This window comes from Crinia signifera, chromosome 2 (genome assembly GCF_055691185.1).
Source record: "Crinia signifera chromosome 2, ASM5569118v1, whole genome shotgun sequence".
NCBI classification, from domain to species: domain Eukaryota; kingdom Metazoa; phylum Chordata; class Amphibia; order Anura; family Myobatrachidae; genus Crinia; species Crinia signifera.
In genome coordinates, this window is record NC_139218.1 from 223,217,064 (window position 1) to 223,232,336 (window position 15,273).

Consider the following 15,273-nt stretch of genomic DNA (forward strand, 5'->3'; position numbering starts at 1 on the left):
TAGCCCTCTGTATAATGGGCAACCCAGGTTTAAAGAGAAAGCGTCGTACCCGGGTCAAATCCAGGTTGGACTAGGTATAGTGATCCCAGATCCCACCAAGCTTTGGAATGTGAAAGGGGTAATAGACTCTCATTTGAGGTGTACCTCTGCATTCACAGCCAATCATCAGCTTTAAAGCATAACCTAGGTTGAGCTCTTTATACAACTTTTCCACCAAAGACCCAGGTTCAACCTAGGTTTCTGAATACGGCAAAAGCCTGGGTTAGAACCAGGTCTGCCCCTGTTTACACTGCACCCTGGACCTGGATTATTTATGCCCCTTTCACACCGCACAAATAACCCTGGTCCGACATCGGTCTCTATGCGGTGCGAAAGCGGCATTTGGAAAAACCCAGTTCCAGCAACCCAGCATTCCGACCCCGGTTAAAAGGGTTTTACCCGTGTCAGACTCAGGTTGCTGGGCAATGTAAATGGGTAAACTATAGAGAGGAGGCAGCACCAGTTCCAAGCACTGCCTCCTCCCCCACACCCCATGACGCCCTGTAATGCCTTTGTGTGCCGTCAGCAACATGGCTTATTGCTGGTTTGCTGAGGGGAGCTTCACCTCGCAAATGCCGGGTCGCTCTTGGCATTTATGATGTGAAAGATCTATTAATCTGAACCTGGGTCAGGCCTGGCCTGCATGTCACTTGATAGCACGCCACTGAGTTAGACTTCTGCTTACAAATCAGCTTTTATGCATAACCTAGGTAGGGTCGAGCTGTTTATACTGCACCATTATCTGGCTCCAACCTGGTAGCTAGGGCCAGATTTCCAGGTCTCTAAAACCGGAGTTATTTTACTAAGGGCCCTTTTACACCAAGCTGTGGTTGGGGTAGATCCAGCAATAACCAGGAATATGAAAGTGTGTACCCAAGTTTGCCGACCAGGGTCATGCTTAAATAGAGCCAATTGGTGGATCTGGAGCATTGACTCGTGAATCATCATCCTGTGACATCTACTTTTGATGACTACACTTTTGCAGGTCTGACATGGGTTCAGTGTAAAAGGGATCAACCTAGGAATAACTTTTGTGGATCATTGGGTAGACCAAAATTAGGACAACAGTCAATAGGTTGACATGGTTAAATGGTCGATGTGTAAAAAGGTCGAAACCTGAGAAGAAACACATGGAAATGGGTCAAAGGGGGTTTTTTGGGTGCCATATACCATTTTAAAACACATGAACCCAATAGGTGTACCGCTTCGCTCGGCATTCTTCGGAAACTGTGTGTCTCTTTCTCTCCTACCACTGAGCTCATCGTAAATGAAGAGAAAGTTGCTAAAAATGAAAATATAAGAACTTGTATTGACCCTTTGAACATGTAGACCTGGGGTAGCCAACCCTAGTCCTCGAGAGCTACCAACAGTGCATGTTTTGCAGGTCTCCTTACAGAATCACAAGTGAGCTAATTAGCTCCATCTGTGTATCTTTTAAAATGTGTCAGGGATTAATGAGTGCAGCTGTGCAGCAGCTAGGTTGTCTGGAAAATGTGAACTGTTGGTAGCTCTCGAGGGCTAGGGTTGGCTACCACTGATGTAGACCATATGAGGTTAACCAACTGACTGTCAACCTATTACAGGGATCCTGAGTGAGACATCTATAACACAACAATACAACTATTCAGCTGTATATGTGTCTCCGCTGTGCTTTGTTGCATTTTTGTAACAGGAGATACATTTACTTTCCAACTGCCATTGTAAAATATGTGGTGTTTTCACATTGAATGGAGGAAATGGTTTAAAGTACTTCATTAATTTGACTCTACAATTACCTGAATTTATAATGTATCCATGGAATGGCTGGACTAAGTGCTGTTTATGGATTCCTTTATTTACGCACAATTTTGCATGGTTTAATGGAAACTTTACAAAGAAACACACATACATTCTTTATGATTTGAAAAAAGATTCAGGCACCAGATAAATTTAATGGCATCAGACACACAAAGCAGAATCAAATCTGGCATTAATGCTGGGTACACAATGAGACATATTGTTAACGATAAAGATATAGATAGTGCTTATTGTCTGGTGTGTATGCTCTATTTTGAACATGATACGGAATCACGCACATTGGAAGTGATCAAACAAAACTGGGTAATATCAGACAGACCGTCCTAGAAGTAGATCTAGCTGCAAAATCTAATGCAGTGCTTCCCAAACTCAGTCCTCAAGGCACACTAGCAGTCCAGGTTTTAGTAACAGTATATCCATGCTTGAGGACAGATAGTTAAAACCAATTAACCAATTTACTAATTAAATCTCCTTTATAGCTATGTTTAATTGGGGAGGCATTAACGTTGTAATGATTAATGGGCATCCAATATTGCAATTAAATTGTTTTGGACGCCCTTTAAATATTGTTCCCAATTAGTCAGGGTCTAGTGGCTTAAAGAAGTAAAACCCAACTAAGCTAAGGGATGCAATGAGAACAGTGCTGCCATTTAAGCTTTTTGCACATCTCAGCTCGCCACCTCCGGGGGATGCCAGCTAGAATGTGAGAATACTCACATTGGTTCGCTACCTAGGTATAGATATGCCACATTAGATAAAAAAGTGATATGTGACAGAACTTCTTATTGAATTTTATTCTCAATAGGTACAAAGGGTCAACTGGGTCCAGTTTGACACCAAATGGTCATCATGCACAATGTCGGCATGGACAAAAAAATCTACTTGAAAATAGTCAACGTGAAAAGTTCTCCATGAGTTTTTCATGGTTTTATAGTGTCAATTTGTTGATATAAGCACATAGACCCCAAATTTGTGTACTGCTTCCCTCGTCAGGCTTCGGGGACACAGTCGCAATCGGACTCAAGTAGACAAGTAGTTATGTAGACCTCTTCATGTGTCAACCACTGCCATGTTGACCTTTTGCTTATGTCAACCTTGACATATGGTGTCAACCTATTGACCGTTTACTTTGTTCCTTTTTTATACCATATGCTGCTGTAAATGGGTTGTGGCTCCTAACTTTGGTATTGGCTTTTTCATTTTCAGAAAGATTTACTGAGCCTTAGGGGGGTATTCAATGTCAGGGGCACGGCTGTCGAGCTAGCGCGACAGCCGTGCCACTGTCCCGTTCTCGGTTAGCTCGCCTGGAGCTCGGCAGTCGGGATTCAATGTCCCGGCCGCCGAGCGGCGAGAAGGGGGCGTGGCCGCGAGTTGCGGCCAGGACTTCCCGGCTGTTCTCGGCATAACGAGCCCGACAGCTAGAGATGTCGGGCTCGTTCTGCAGTGAAACCCTGTTCAATGCTGTCGGGGAAGACAGCATTGAATAGGGCCCGTCGAGCATCTCCCCCATGGGAGATGCTCGACGGAGATTGCATACCCCCCAAGAAGTATGTAGGGTACACACCAGAACGATTAGGGCTCAATCCCATCTATGTGGATCCAATTACGACCGATTGGATGTAGATTGTATGTAGATTAGGCATTTTTTTGCATGTTTAGATCCGATTCCTAACCGATTCCCATCCAATGCGCGTCCCCGCTGTCGTTTGGTCATTTTACAGATCCTTCCTGCTGCAGATAGGATCTATAAAAGATCCATTTAACTGGATACAGACTCAGATCGGATTGGATCGTTAGCAGATCGTGCGACCATCTCAGATCTGCTAACAATCAGGATCGTTCTGGTGTGTACCAGGCATTATAGTAGAACCTTAAAAGGACGAGTGGTCACGCACCCACATTTCATAGTTCTGTTGCTGGGTACCTGAAGAGAACGTTAAATGCCAACCTGTTTGTTGGAAGCTTGGCACAACCAGTAGAATTGGTGAAATGAATCTCCATTAGGCCTGATGGCAATGACAGAAATAAAGACATAACACGGTCACAGTGAATCAGGCACATACCCCAAACTGCTTGCAGGTTGCCAGACTATCGCCCTCACTCTTTTTAAATCATTTCTGCCACTTTGCTTCAATTTTCAACAAACAATTCTGTCTGTGTCCTGGTTTTAATGTATAGTTTGCTTTCTAGTGATGGAGTCTACCAGGACTGTCCCCTATAATCCTTCACTGCAGGGCATATTACTGATCATGAAGTGTGAGCTACTATGAGGATCTGCTTTTTTTTTTTACTTTTGGCCTCCCTGATATCTACTAGATTATTTTGGTTGGATTATGGAACATAATGATTACAGGAAATGTTATTTAGGGGACACAATGGTTGATCCCAAGCATACCCCCTCCATCTGATTCTGTAGTGAAGGAGAAGAAAAGACACAAAGGAGAACCCCTGACTGTCACTCTACAGCTGCATTAGCCAGGTGAACCACCTCTCACTACAGTGAGCAATCAGACATCCAGCCCGGGCTTCACAGGATTTAGCTGGCTACAGACCCTTCTGCCCCCCCCCCCCTCCCCCTCCATAATCTGACATTATAATACTTATGCCAAAATAGGGACAATTTTAAGGGTAATTTTTAAGGTGAAATGCACAGTGCCTCTTCGGCAAATGATCAACACATAACTAATCAGCTGGCTCCTTTTTGTTAAATATATTATGCACAAGGTATGATTAATTAAAAACAATAAAATGTACTAAAGAACTGTTCACAGATTTGCCTTAAACTATAGTAAACATGATAAAAGACAGAATATAGGCACAAAACAGGAGTTACATTAAGGCCTAATACAATTGTGGGCAGCAAAGGTAAATGACGCTCCTACTATCTAAGAAAAAGCTCTCAGAAGTATGCACAAACCTGTTCTGTGACTTTTTGCATAAAAACTAATAAATTCATATTTAGGTGGTGTCATTTAGGCACTTCCGGCACCCGCCATATACAGTAAGTCGTCCAGGAAGGGCATGCATAAGGAGGTAATACGCATCGAGTTCCCAGTGCAGTCACATGCCAAGCATTAAAGGCGCCAATCTGACATCACCTGTGTGCGCAATTCTGCAATAGTTGATTCAGATGTAAATGTCCTGCATGTGTTTTACAGTATGCAAATGATCTTTAGCAACTACCGGTACATATGCTTTGTGCTGACTATTCATTTTGCAATTAGAGATTATTTTATTTTTTCCCTCTGATAATATAGGCATAAACTGTAGTAGATAAATTAAAGAATAAAATAAATAAAAATTTAAGTAATTATAAAGCTGCTGAATATAATTTATTTTTAGGGGGACATTTAAAATGTTAAATTAATATAAACCATTAATATAATGTAGATATTTATATACATAGGGAACATGTTCATAATAAAGGGCCTAAATTACTGATCCTGATACACGAATACATGCGTGTGTTCCATGCAGGCATGTCACCCTCCTCCCTATGTGCGAGGGGAATTCATTACCGGCTGGCTGATCTCGGATTATCCCAGGGTCTGGTACAGCTGTTCAGCACAGCTGGCATGTGCAGACTATCTCTGGACACCAAACCCAGCAGATGTGACCTCTAAGGGAGAGGGGGATCCTAGGGGAGCCCAAACAGTCATCAATGATGTTTGCTTGGAGTTGCAAAACAAGATTGGACAACAAATGATCCAATAACACGGTTACGCTTTAAAAAAAAAAACAGAAAAAAAACAGAATTTCATGTGAGCAGCAGAAAAGCATATACCAAGCCAGAACAACGTCATTTTTAGGTTTCCCCTTATATTATTATTTACAGATGAAGTGGCAGATATATGGCGGGTACATATTACATACTGCTAATGTGCACTGTTTGTTCAAATTATGCATACCCTACTGTACTATGAATATATTTATTTGTTACATAAGTCATGTTATATATGCACAACTGCACAGTAAATAAGTGTATACTACAGTTACAAATGACACCTAGTGCTATGTCACCTCCAGGCAATTGGGCAAATCTTTGTGATATTATTTAGACTGACAGTGAATGTTTGGGACAGTCTTTTAAACAACTGTGATGACGTTACATTACATAGACACACACACATTATATATATATATATATATATATATATATATATATATATAAATATTTATGTGCTACACGAAGTTTAGCTTTATACGCTCTATATAAATATGCGCTGTGGGGTCCTGCAGGATAATAATGTAACCCGTGCCTGTGATTAGATAACAGCACATATGGGCTAGGCGCACCGGCCGGCGGCCGCCCCTGTATGTTACCTGGCTTGTCCCTGTGTCCTATCCTCGGATCAGGGTGTAATCTCTTCCAGTGCCCCGGTGCCCGCTGCGTGTGCCGGTGTATGAACCCTCTCTCTGCCAGCCGCTGCCGCTGAACCGGTGTCACCCGGTGCGCCCGTCTCCCGCCGGTGTGTGACAGCAGCAGTCACTATCTCCTCTTCTTCACCCTGTAGCAGCGGCGGCAGCAGCTGAGCGGATTGTACAGCAGCTTACAGCCCAGCCGTGAGCCGGCACCGCACACGCCGGGGGAGGGGGGCGCCCGCAGCGATCGTCACACCCACAGAGGGTACATCGGCTCCGGCTGCCAACTCCGCCTCATGGGAGCCCTCGCCGGGCTTGTCCCTCTCGGGTAGGCTGGAAACAAGCAGCTGCGGTTGATAACACCGGCTCGTACGCGATGACACATGTGGTGCTCCCCTTCTTGTAGGGAATGGGCGCGTCCTTTTCTCAGCACAAACTGAATGAGTGAGTGTGTGTGTCTGTGTGGTGAACAGCGCAGCAGCAGCAGCAGCATCAGGCAGAGCAGTGATGCGCACACACATCACACACTGACACACATCACACAGTGACACACATCGCCTCACACATGGTGCTGCTGCCCTTGCTTAGCTGTCTCCATCCTGCCTCCATCCTACCCAGATTTATGCTTTATGGGAGCCTGTCAGCTACAGAGAATTGTGCTGCATGTTCAACTTTGCAAAATGCATTTTACATAATACTCTGCATTAAAACCAGTGTTTGGCTGTCTTACATTATTTATATACATTTCTTGCTAATGTCTGAAAACTAGGTTAATGTCGCATTATTCAACTCCCAGCTCTGTCTGCTCATAAAATACTATTGCCTACACTTTAAAAACATACAAAATAACAAGACGAGGCAGGGGAAGATTAGGCTTTATGATAAGCTTTTGATTTCCAATATTACTATTTACTGGACTGAAGGGGCATACGCACTGAGGACGTACTAAAAAGAATGACAGACTGGCCTTCAGACTGCAAAATTGCTATAATGAATATTTCATAAAATCTGGAACCTATGCACTGAGGCCGGGGTGTATCAACATTCGTGAGTGTAAATTTAATTTTCGTGCCCGTTTCGCCGCCGTTTTCTGGAAGTTTCCACGTCATGTACTATTATTTTTTTAATTTGAATGGGCTGCGTATACTGAGCCCTCCTGCGTTATTTTTTCGGTTTTTTTTTTATCATTATGCGCATGCACAATGGGGCCAGGCAAGTATTACTGCTTTTAATTTAATGTTCTCTTCAGAACTTTGCAGACGTGACCGCGCCTTGCAGAGGAGATCCCGGGGTGGCCGACCATTACACTATCCCGTGTATCGGGCACTGCCTTCTCATCCTCGGTAATTCTCTTCCAGCACCCTCCTCCTGCCGCCACTTCTTTTCCCATGGAGGTGCTGGAACATACTGTCTCCTGAATGGGGAACTGCCGAGTCTGATGCCCGCACCAAGCTCCGCGCACCGGAACCCCTGGAAATAGAGCTGGCATTGCTGGGGTGAGAGATGGGTGCTGGGTCTGCCGGCTGCAGGGGGCACGTACTAGTTTATATCTGGTTGTATATAGCTTTATAGTTTATATCTGGTTATATATAGCTTGCTGTATTGGGTGGCAGGGATCACGGGCAAAACCGGCTGTACTGGCAATCATGCATGCGGCTTCTAAACTAATGAGCATTTGGCACTGGGCAGAAAAGGATCTTACATTATAAATTTTATTTTAAACTGAAACAATAGTTGTAAGTAGGCCGACCCACCAGTGAGGCCACTTATCAGCCAGTCACTTATTTTTATGATGTGGCCCCAGTGGCAAATGCAGGATTTTCATGGGGGTTCCTACACCTAAAATAGGTCCTCATGCTTAAGATCAAAATGGATAGAAGGTCGACAGAAGACTTAGGTTGACAGTATCTAGGTCAAAAGGCAAAAGGACAACATGGGGTTTTCACTTTTTTTTTGTCCTGATATCGACATGGACAACATATCAGTGTACCACGTCCCCTCGCATGTCTCATTGCGCTCGCCATGCTTCGGGCACGGTGCCCTACTATGCGTGGCACACTATTCTATTCTCCCTCCATGCCCTAGTGGGTGGTAGGGCATGAATACCGCCTGTCGGCACATGTCAGTGCAAAAAAGAAGTGAAAACACCAATGTTCAACCTTTTGATTGTCGACCTAGACACTGTCGACTTAATGCTTGTGTTAACATTCAGTCCATGTTGACATTAAGCATGTTGACTTATTTCAGGTGTCGACTAAGCCATGTCCACCATCAATGGTTGACCCAATGCATTTTGACCTTTTGTGTGTCGACCCAATGATCGTATACCCCCCAGAAGGAGAAACAGTGTTTTGGTATTATTTCACACTTTTTGCTTGTTTTCTGCCCTACTAGCAGTCCTGAAATACAATATCCTGAGTGCAATATGGTAGTTATAGAGATGGTACCGGGACAGATGTGTATTACATGACAGGTGTATAATAGGAAGTAGTGGTATTATAGAGATGGTAAGGGGACAGATGTGTATTACATGATAGCTGTATAATAGGAAGTAGTGGTATTATAGAGATGGTACGGGGACAGATGTGTATTACATGATAGCTGTATAATAGGGACTGCTGGTATTATAGAGATGGTACGGGGACAGATGTGTATTACATGATAGGTGTGTAATAGGAAGTGCTGGTATTATAGAGATGGTAAGGGGACAGATGTGTATTACATAATAGGTGTATAATAGGGAGTGCTGGTATAACGGAGGAATAGACACATCACACATCACTAGAAATTACTTTGAGCGCTTCTCCTTTAAGGATTGTAGAAGACAAATGAGGTTGTGCGGTGATGTCATAATAGTGACTGCCTGCTCTATACCAGTGGTTCCCAACCCTGGTCCTCAAGTACCCCCAACAGTGCACGTTTTCCAGGTCACCTGGGAGGTGCACTCATTATTCAGACATATTTTAAAAGACCCACAGGTGGAGCTAATTATTTTGCCTGTGATTCTGTGTGGAGACCTGGAAAACGTGCATTGTTAGGGGGTACTTGAGGACCAGGGTTGGGAACCACTGCTCTATACCAATGTTTTGCTGTTACTGCCTCTCTCACCTACCCACAGTGGTGTAGCTAGGTGCCACGGCGCCCGGAGCAAGGGCATGTTTCGCGCCCCCCCCAATTTGTTGGGGGGGGGGGGGCTCCTGCGCAGTGAAAAGTGGGCACGGACCAACATTATACCACACACCGTAATGCCCATTGCACATTAGTGAACTTTGTAATTCCAATTACACATAAGCCCACATACTCCGCAATGCCCATGACATACTATATAACACTCCGCAATGCCCACGACATACTATATAACACTCCGCAATGCCCACAACATACTATATAACACTCCGCAATGCCCATGACATACTATATAACACTCCGCAATACCCACAACATACTATAAAATACTCCGCAATGCCCACGACATACCATATAACACTCCGCAATTGTTACGTTGCCCACTGTGGCACAAGGAGCAACGGTTGGTGGATGTAGACAGGTGGTCAGGCGTGAGCCCGTAGCCAGGACCGCCGGTTAGGACGGCCACAGCGGATGCTACTCTAACTCTGTTGAGTCTCTGAGGTAGATGGTAAACCCCTGCTGAGCTAGGCTTCACCTGTGGCCGCCGCGTCCGAAGGAGCGAGTTAGGCCCGCTCCGACCCCGATGCAGCCAGGTCTTAGGAATTGACAAGGGGTAGACGATCGCCAAAGAGTACCCAAGAGGATCGCTAACTACCGGGCCTAGCTGAGAGTGACCCCTGACTGCCGGCACCTGGCCAAACCGGGATGCAACCAAGTCGCAGACACAAGTGGACCAGAAGAGGAGTCCCCAGCAGGCTACGCCCCAGGAATGGCGACTCCCCAAAACAAGGATAGCAATAGAGGACACTCCCTGCCTGAAAGATACTAATAAAGACAAAAGAGAAAGAACCAGAGGACAAGAAGGATACAATAAAGAATGATAAGAAGAATGAACCCACGGAAGGGCACGACCACGGCGGGCCACTGGAGATAGAAAGAAAAGACAGAGGCTCCACTGGAGCACTTACATGACCCACGAGAAGATGGAGACAGTGGGCCAAGCGCAGGCTCAGGCTGAAGCAGGTCTTCTGGCTGAAGCAGGATACTGGACAGGACACTCCACGGAAGGCTGGGGAAAGCAGACACAGAAGGAACAAGGAGCTGGACAAGGACTGTGGACTGGAAAGCCCAGAGGACCGGAAAGCAGGGCTGTCTGCTAGCAGGGCAGAAAGCTATGAGCTTCAAAAAGCAAAAGCTATAACCGGCGTCTGTGCCCAGCAGACGCCGGCTATTTATTTGAATTTCGCGCCGCCTGACTATCGACAGGCGCGCGCGTCTGCGGCCGCTGGGCGGAAGCTCGAGGACGTTGCCTGGCAACGTCCCGACGCTCCGTGTCAGAGTGAGGCTTGGGACACTGCCTGGCAATGTCCCCGGCCACGTCACTCTGTGCCGCATCCGCCGGCCGTCCGGGTGCATTACAGCCCGGACGGCGGCATGCAACAGTACCCCCCCCCCTTGAGGAAGGGTTAACAACCCTTTTCCACCGGGTTTATTGGGAAATTGCGGGAAAAAAAACCCTTTTCAGGTTGGGTGAATGCAAATCCCTATCTGAAACCCAAGACCTTTCCTCGGGACCGAACCCCCTCCAGTGTACGAGAAACTGCAGAGAACCTCTCATGAGTCTGGAATCAAGGATTTTCTCCACACAGAACTCCTGTTGCCCCTGCACCATCACCGGGGCGGAGCCATTCCTCAGTCTGCGTGAAAATTTTTGTGAAAAGACCACTGGCTTGAGGAGCGAAGCATGGAAGGTACTTGCAATTCTGAGGGACTTAGGTAGGGAAAGACGGAACGGTACCGGATTAACCCTCCTGACAATCTGGAAAGGACCAATGAACCGAGGCCCTAATCTCGCTGATGGTTGGTGAAGCTTTATATTACGGGTGGATAGCCACACCCAGTCACCAACTTTAAAACGGCAAGGACGTCTGGATTTGTCAGAAAATACCTTCTCTCTGAAAGAAGCTTCTTTAAGGGCCAAATGGACCTTTTTCCATATGACTCTGAGTCGAGAGGCAGCTGATGAAGAAGAACCGGGGGCATCAGGTCCCAAAGAGTTGGCTCGTGGATGGAATCCATAGATCGTAAAAAAGGGTGAGGGTTTAGAGGCTGAATGATGTGCGTTATTATACGCAAATTCAGCTAACGGCAGGAAACTGACCCAATCATTTTGCAGCTAGGAAACAAAGACCCTCAAGTACTGTTTGAGAGACTGATTGAGATGTTCCGTTTGCCCATTGGCCTGTGGATGAAATGCAGAAGTGAGACTGGTCTTTACCTTTAAGGCTGCACAGAACAGTCTCCAGAACTGTGCCACAAACTGTGGACCACGGTCGGAAACGATATCACTGGGTAATCCATGCAACCGAAAAATGTGCTGGAGAAACAAAGTGGCCAGTTCCTTAGCCGAAGGTAACTGTCTCAAGGCCACAAAGTGTGCCATCTTGGAAAATCTATCGATGACTACCCAGATGACCTGACACTGGGAAGAGATCGGAAGACCAACAATAAAATCCATGGCCAGATAGGACCAAGGCCTGCAGGGAATGGACAGAGGCAACAATTCTCCTAAGGGTCGAGAACGTGGAACCTTATGTCGGGCACAATCCGGACAAGACAGCACAAAATCCTTGTTGTCGCTGGCCATCCCTGGCCACCAGACCACACGAGACAGAAGAGCAAGTGTCTTATATACTTCTGGATGACCAGCAATCTTGGAGTCATGACATTCTGCCAAGACTCTGCGTCTTAGAGATGGAGGGACGAACAACCTGTTCTCTGGTGTTTGGGCTGGAGCTTGTCCCTGAGCTTGACGGAGAAGACCCTCCAAGGCTGATCTTTCCTGCTAGATGCTCCCTGCATTAACTACTGGGTAGGTCTAATAAACGAGTCTGCAGCATGCCGAACACTATCCAGAATAGAGCAGACACTTGAGGCAGTTGTTAAACTTTAACAGACAGCAGTGGCTGTGGCTGGGAAATTACACCAGTGGTGGTGGTTACCATTAGAGGCTACATTGTCGAGGAAAGGGTGCATTTCCCAGCAACCCTGGCAGTGGCACTGTGTTGTTTTAGTGCGACCACTGGGTTGTCTTGCTGTGCGACAGACATTAGCGGGCCTCAGGGGTTCCAGGAGGGGGTGTGCATTTCCTGTCTCTCCATCCCTGGCCTTAGATCGGGTGCCTGTTCTAGGTCTTCATGCTCTGGGGATGCTTCTCTTCACCCCATTCTATGTGCACTCATACTACACTGTTCTAGTTGATATATAGATCTCAGTGTGCCATATACATTTTTTTTATTCTTCTCTTGTGTGTGTATTGCTGTGCAAATGAGTGATTTTTACACAGAAGCTGCCCAGGCAAAGTGCACCACTCATAATTGTTATCTGTTGGTACAAGTTACAGTTTATTATTGCACTTTAAGTGACAAATCTTTTTCGTGGGAATATCTAGGGTTCCTCCAACAGAGCCCCATCTAAATCCTCACATGGAGATAAGAATGCTCCCATGCTGTGAGCCTAAACCTACACTGAGTGTAAGCAGAATTTTTCATTTGAACTTATTAAGGCGGTTCGTACATCAGTTAAGAATAAGGATGACTAACCCACTACTCTGGATGCCTCCCTTTTCAAATGTAATTAAAAGGATCAAGCAATATTTCCTCCATCTTCACAGCTGTAGGCCGTACTTCTGGATGCTTGGTTTCACTTGAATAAAAAAAGTGCTTTACCTCATTTTACCCTTTTGAGCAGGCAGACCATCTGAAATGGGAGACGCCTCCTCAAATTGATGCCCAGACTTGTTAAGTCAACAACTCTCCCTATTCCTATAGTGAAGTCTCTTAAGGACCCTACTGACAGGAAATTGTAACATCTTGTAAAGATTATTTTACTAATGCAGCGTGTCCAGCCCTCGCGTCTGCATGGATAGCTAAGGCCATTGGTAGCTGGGTGGATGAGCATATCAGTTCCGGCACTCGCCATTCTGAGTTCCTTTCGTTCGTAGATTCTTTTTGAGAAGCTTCCACATATTTAAGCGAAGCAGTATTGGATTCTGTGGCCCTCTCTTCTAAGGTCTCTGCATCATCAGAAGTGACACGTAGGGTACTGTGGTTACGCACGTGAAATGCTGATACTGATTCTAAGAAGGCCTTCTCTGGTAATGTATTATTTGGCCCAGAGCTTGACAAGATTGTGGCCACTGTTGCCACAAGACAGCCTTTTTACAATCAGCTCCCCCAAAGTCCAGGTCCGTCTCCTTCTGGTCCTTTCACCTACAGGTCAGTTCTCAGCTAGACTGCCTCCTCCCACTAAGTGGGGTCAAGCATCTTGGAGTCAGAATTCCTGGGTCGGTCGTCAACAGGCATCTAAACAACCTAAAAAGCCAGCAGCATGATGGTTTAACTACCCTCCTAGAGGATTCTTGGGTGGGTGGCCGCTTTCTATGCTTCACCTTGGTGGGGCAGGCGGCCGCCCCAGACACGTGGGTAAGAGCCATAGTTAACTTTTTTCAGGGTCACCCTCCAGGTCTTTTCTTCACCACTGGCCTCCAATCAGAGCTGGAATGGGAGTCCGCACTGTCAGAAGCTGTTCAGACCTTTCAGAACTGTTCGCGGACTTGATTGTTCGAGTACCATGTTACCAGCTGGGCTCAGGTTTCTACTCAAAGCTGTTACCTGGTTAGGAGCTTGGTGGCTCCTTCCATCCCATCCTGACTCTAAACGACCTGAATATTTTCCTCAGGGTCCCAAAATTCAGGATGGAATCACTTTGATCCGTTACACTTTGCTGACATTTGCAACTGTCTCTAGACCTGCTTCTGTTCCACAGGTGGCTGATGAACTGGCGCAAATTCTGTTTTACACCATCTAAATTAATGTTTCATTTGGGGGCAAATCCGGACTCTCTAGCTAAGAGAGTTTACCATTCCGAGGACTAAATCCTGGCATTTGAGTCTCTCGTGCGGGAGTTTCAAACAATGCAGAGTATCCATACATTTCTTATTTATTTGTTTTATTTATTTATTTACAGTTTCTTATATAGCGCAGCAGACAGTGATAGAACAAACTTGGTCATAGGTTTTGACATGGTAGAATATGCCCAGCTACATTCTCTCACCATACAGCTGGAGACTCTCTGCAAGTAGAACCGTTCCCCCTGGGGCCTGTGGTCCCAAACCATTCTCCTCTCCAGGGAAGTTCAATATCTCTCCATTGGGGGCTCCATGTCTCCATTGTTTGGCGGGGTCGTCTGTTTTTCGATTCAAGACTGGGTGTTTTTAACAACAGATGCTAGTCTCCGAAGCTGGGCGGGCAGTTTTGTTGAACCGTTGGTCCAGCGAGGAGTCCTCTCTCCCCATCAATGTTCTAGTGTCACAACTGTAGTGTATGATGGAATCAGTGGTGTAGCAGGAGTCATGGAGACAGACGACTTAGGGTTAAAGCTTGCAGGTTTTATATCATTCTTGCTCATTAAGATTACAAGCCAATAGAGAATAGGATAAACACAATGGTGGAGTTGTGATTTATTTCACATGCGATGTTGCTATGGGCAACCAATCAGATGCTATTTATTATCTTCTGATTGGTTACCCATAGCAACATCCAATGTGAAATACAACTCACATCTTAGTAAATTTTCCCCACTATCTTCTTTGACTTTGAATAATATACTAAGACTTCTTTGAAGAATAACGACAACAACAAACTTCTTAGACTTTGAAATAATATGGCAGTCTATGAAATAGCTGGACTTAGAACTTTAACCATCATTGCTTGGACTTAGAAGAAATAATGACAGTCTGTGAAATACTTGAACTTTGAAACAACAATGATATCTTGGACTTAGCTGAATCCTGATGGCTTGAAGAATGATGCAGGGGGGGGGGGGGAGCCAAAAAGGACAGAGGTAGCCCTGTGCTTTGTGGCTCATCCCCCTGCGTCCACTTGT

At 45.6% G+C, this 15,273-nt stretch overlaps 1 protein-coding gene across 1 annotated transcript in view; it reads right to left on the minus strand.

Moving 5' to 3' along the window:
• The window catches only part of HPCA (hippocalcin), a 40,260-nt gene extending 33,622 nt beyond the window's left edge, over positions 1 to 6,638 (minus strand). The window contains exon 1 of the mRNA XM_083173844.1: positions 6,160 to 6,638. The gene's annotated coding sequence lies outside the window, so the exon portion shown is untranslated. The remainder of the gene's footprint in view (positions 1 to 6,159) is intronic.
• Positions 6,639 to 15,273: the final 8,635 nt, after the last annotated feature.